The sequence below is a fragment of the Mauremys reevesii genome, linkage group 15, assembly GCF_016161935.1.
Source record: "Mauremys reevesii isolate NIE-2019 linkage group 15, ASM1616193v1, whole genome shotgun sequence".
Classification (NCBI taxonomy): Eukaryota; Metazoa; Chordata; order Testudines; family Geoemydidae; genus Mauremys; species Mauremys reevesii.
In genome coordinates, this window is record NC_052637.1 from 12313539 (window position 1) to 12319015 (window position 5477).

At 41.8% G+C, this 5477-nt stretch overlaps 1 pseudogene; it reads left to right on the forward strand.

The window, feature by feature from the left end:
• LOC120383668 overlaps window positions 1-1294 on the forward strand; it is an 18553-nt pseudogene extending 17259 nt beyond the window's left edge.
• Window positions 1295-5477: the final 4183 nt, after the last annotated feature.

Genomic DNA, 5477 nt, shown 5'->3' on the forward strand with positions numbered 1-5477 from the left:
TTAAATGAATTGGGGAACATTAATAGCTCTGATAAGAGCCTGATTTCAAACCCATTTATTCTATTGCAGCTGTGTGATTTCTCTTTCAAAGGATAGTTATGGGAGGAGTGCACAAGTGAATAAACAGTAAAGTTGGGCAGAACACAGGATATTTTATAGAGAAGAGCCTTTAAAAACCCTGGGTTAGAGTTGAACTAAGCAGCCAAGGCCTGTCTAGCCTGCTACCATTCAACGACATACGGATTCAAGGTGAGTAGAACCTAGAACCTGGCCTAGGCTCCAAACTGCATCTGGCTGAGTATAAATGGTGTAAATGGGTGTGCAGAAGAGAAACAGAGTAAGACATACAGATTTCCAAAGGTATTTAGGTGCCTAGTGACCTAGAAGCACTTTAGAGCTCACAACTCATTGATTCCAAGGGGTGTTAGCCCTGATGCTTTTGAGAACCCTACTAGGTGCCTCTAATACTTTAAAATCTGCCTTGGGGAGTTCCTCTCTGAAAGCTCCCACAGTCCTAGTAGACACGGGCGGGGAGTAGAGGCTGAAACAGAGGCAGAAAAAGGGAAAATGATGGGTCCAAGGTCACAGAGCAGGTCAGCCAGAGACAAGAACAGAGCCCAGGTGACCTGACAGCCAGTGCACCACAGCAGAGAGAGTAAACATACACCGTTTACTACTGTCCTTTGTTAGACGCAGCAGAAGTGCTGCTGGAGCAGCCATAAATCAATTTGGGAGCAGAGAATCAGCCGTCTAGGCATAGAGAGTTTGTGGGAAAATGGCAGATGAGCTGCTATTCACGATTCTAGTTGAGTCTACGTCATATTGTCTGCAAAGGGGGAATCAAGCTGTTAGAATTTTAGTTTCAGTTTTATACCTGTTTTGAGCTTGTTGATGTGGTCGCATGGGACCTTCTTTACAAGAATTATTGGATTTGGAGTGCTTGTTCCATCCTTCATATTGTATTTTATCAAGCCACCCCATGGGCAAAATCCTAAATGGGATAAAGTGATGCAGCTCCACTTGACTTAGGTGGCTGACCATTTTATTAACAGTGTGGCAATGTGACTTATTGATTGTCAGGAGGCAAGCAGCATTAACACCTAGTCATTGTAAGTGATGAGTTCTGTGCACCTTTGACATTCATATAATGAGATATTAGGGAAAGGGGATCAGGGACATTCCCACTGTTGCTCTCATCCTGACCATTATCCATCTCATCTCTCCACAGCCATCACACGATGTACTGAGGAAGAAAATGTCCAACCAAACCGTCGTGACCAAATTCTTCTCCTAGATTCTCTGATGTTCCTGGAACTGCAGATTTTAATTTTGGTGATTCCAGTGCTTCACCTGATATCCCGCTGGGAAACTTTCTCATCATCACAGCCAGCCCTTGACCATCCCCTTCACACCCCATGTACTTCTTCCTGATGAATCTGTCCATCCTAGACCTCAGCTCCATCTCTGTCACCATCCCCAAATCCATGGCCAATTCCCATGAACAGCAGATCAATTTCATATTCTGGATGCGCCACTCAACTCTTTCTAGTCGCTGCCTGTTTCAGCAGGTTTTGCCATACTGACTGTCATGGCGTATGACCGAGATATGCTGTCTGCCAACCACTGCACTATGAGATGGTGATGAACAGAGAGCTTTCAGTCCAAATGGCAGCCAGTGCCCCTGGATCCGTGGTATTCTACCTGCACTGCTAAGACTGGGAACACATTTGCAATATCTTTCTGTGGAAGGCACACTGGTGGATCATCAGTTCTTCTGTGAAATTCCCAGCTACTCAAGCTCGCCTGCCTGGACTCATACCACTTTGTGTCGGGTTTCTTATCTTTAGTATGAGCTTAGCCTCCAGCTGCTTGCCTTTCATAATTGTGTCATATGTCTTGATCTTCAAAGCAGTGCTGAGAATCTCTAAGCAGGGCTGGCATAAAGCCTTCTCCACCTGCCTCCCTCACCTCAGGTCTTTGTTCCTCTGTACTTCTGCCTTTGGCCTACCTTGGAACCCACCTCCAGCTCAACATCAGGTCTGATCTACGGCTGTCTCATTGTGTTGCCACCAGTGATGAATGCGATCATCTACAGCATGAGAAAACAGAGATCAAGGATACTCTATAAATGGATAGCTGAAAGGTTAATCACTAAGAACAAAATGTCCATATTTCCTCCTTCAATAGCAATTTCATTCCTATGTGTCTTTATAAATATAATCAGTTTACGACATTATTGCTTCCATGAGAAAATACTGTGCAGTCATTTATGAGAATTGGGTATTTCCACTAGTAAAAATACAGACAAACATGACTCAAGAATAAAAGGAGTTTCTATATAAGTTTGGCATATAATGTAAATAAGATCGTAATCTATCTATCGGTACTGCTACCAATTACCATAGTATCTGAGACCGCGTTTGCAAATCAGTAGCCATAGCAAAGTCCATAGGGAGGTGTCATAGGTTTATTCCCCACTTTGAAATTTAGCGCCCAAAAGATGGGGACCTGGATGGATCCTTCTAAGCTTAAATCAGCTTAGATCTGGTACTTCCTGCCACCAGCCAGGTTTCCAGTGTTTTCCTACACACTCTCTGTTCCCCTTTCCATGGGGAACACAACCAAACTCCTGATCTTAACACAAAGGGAAATAAACCATTCCCCACCTTTCTTTCCCACCTGTCCCTGGTGAGTCAAACTAACTCCCTGAGGTTTCAAACAAGGGAAAAATCAATCAGGTTCTTAAAAGAAAAGCTTTTAATTAAAGAAAGAAAATATAAAAACTCTCTGTAAAATCAGGATGGAAGTTTACAGGGTACAGCTTATAAAACAAAAGGGACCCATCCCCATAGCTTAAGTACAAGTTACAGCAAAACAAAAATAAAAATATGGTTCCAGCAAACACATATTTGCAAATACAGAAATTAATCAAAAGACTAATTTGCCTTCTAATACTCACTATACTGCATGAAGAGGAAGATTCAGGGGTTTAGGTTTGATATACTGCCTAGCTGAGATCCAAGAGAGAATGCTGCACTGAAACACTAGGTCTAAATAAAGACTTCAACCCTAAACTATCTTGTCTTGATTTTAACCCACAAAATCTAGCATTGAGGCTTAGCAACTAGTGAGACTTAATCTATCCATCTGTTCTGCTGATAGAAATATCCTTCTATTGCCTTATATTTTGGGATAATAACAGATTATATCAATGCATTTGTTCTTTTGTGTTTTTGGTTTGTTTTGTTTCTGTTATTTGTGTATTTAATAAGCATTTTTATTGATTTTTGCTAAACTGGTTGGTTGGTGGTTCATGGTTTCTTTGTTTTAGGAGGTTTTGAAGGTGGAAAAGTTTGAGGAGATTATGAGTGTTTGGTGAGACAGAATTTTAATGTTTGTCCTGTCTTGGGAGTGTCAATATGTCACTTCTTTGATGGAGTTTTCTGAGCAAACTGAAGGCTTACTCCCCACAATGATAAGAATGCAAAAGGGGGTTTCTGGTGGCTAAGTTCCTGCTGAAATGGATTATGTGTGTATACTGTTGGGATATTATTGTATTAAAGATGTTAGGCATCTTTTAATATTTTAACCTAAAATGAATATGTAAAACTGTCATTCTTGCTATGGTGGAAAGGCTGTTTGAAAGAAAAACTTTTTCCAGAGTTTCCTAAAGAAAATCTGACTCAGAATTAGAAACAAATTAGGTTTCCATGGAAGTGATTGGGGTTTAGCTCACATCAACAACATCAAGATTAGGCCAATAGCCATACACAAGGATTCAGATTTGGCTGACAGCACTGAGAAAGTGAGGTGACAGAGATGTAAGGGTCGATTTCTTAACGTGCTACAGATTCAGCACCACAATGCAAAGTTTAATACTGATGGAGGTTCTGGCCCAAAGTCTCTGGGCTACACTTAGTAGCGACATGAACAATGGTGGTAAGTTTCTTGTCTGGGGTCATTTTATTCTAACTCTGGTTTGTGCACTGCTCTGATGTGATCTACTCACTTCTAAGCTGAGAGATGATCTCAGAATCTTGGGCCAGTTATTAGTATTAGAATATCATTTTTGTGCATGGTTGTGTACATCATATATATGACAGACAAAAAGCAGAGTATGTGATTAAGTAGACAGACAGACAGGACCATTCCTTTGTCTTAACACACAACCTTTTTTTTTAGTCATAATGATGATTTCTATTTGATTGTGAATTATGTTAGTTAGCTAGATAAAATAATTCGTATGGAAATTATTATTATTCTTTTTCCTATTAATGATTGTCTATGTCCAGATCATAATTTTCTTACAAGCTAATTCTTATTGGAACAACCATTATTTAACAAGGATTTCTTTTATGACTATAACTTACTCCATCGCACATTTACAAACAGCTCATCAAAAGTACTTGGTGCCAGACTCTGACACTGTCTCCCATTTCTCTCCTTTCCCAGTCAACTAAAGCCTTACAATTGCTGCATTGGAATTACTCTCCCTTCTGGCTTCTTTTTTTCAATAATTAGGATTCTGGGACCTGACGTGTCAGTGACTCTTTGCACCACACCGATGAATGAGTAGAGAGATGAGAGATCAACATTGACAAGGACTTGCACAGAGAAAGGATGCAGTGCCACTGTCCATGTCATCAGTGTGAGGGGTATTCTCTCTCTGATGTGAGGGTCCCACAGTCACTCCAGTTGAAGCGGTTCCACTTTGGAAAATAATTAAAGAGTTATTGAGCAGGGGAATTGGGACACTGGTCTGCAGGTGAGTGCGCTCTGACCACTAGGCTACAGGGTAATTCTCATGTTCTCTCTCTCTCCCTCTCCTGACTCCAACGATTCTTTAATTATTTAACCAAAGTGGAACAACTTGAACGGATTGAGGGGAGCCCCACATTGAATATCCCACAGCCCAGTGATTAGGGCACTGGGTGGCAGATCCCCTTCAAATCCCTTCCTCCTTGGGCAGAGGGGAGACTTGTACTGGGGTTGTTCCCATGCCAGGTAAGTACCCTGAACCACTGGGCTGCAAGTTAAACAGAGGAGGGCCTCTCTCCTGACACACAACACCACAAGTGCCTGACCCCAAGGATAGGGTTCCCAGTTATGGATCACAAACAGGGATAGGTGACACCCACTAGCTCTGACCTAGGCAATTATCTCTGTGCAGGAGGTGGGGGATTGGCATCTTGTCATCTCCCACACAGGTTGGTTAGCGCCCCCCACCGCATGCTGGCAAACAGTGGGATCCCATTTAGAACAGGGATCCTGGGGCTCCGAACACAGGCTTTGTGAATCATGGTGATTTTCTAAGTGCCTAAAAGTTAGGTGCTGCAACGCTCAGTGTTAGAATACACCAAGGGCAAGATTTTGGAAAAGGCATTTAGTCTTGTCCAGGTGGGATTTTCAAAAGCATTTAGGTACCTAAATCTGATTGAAATCAAAAGGTGTTTGAAAGTCCCATTAGATGCTTAAAT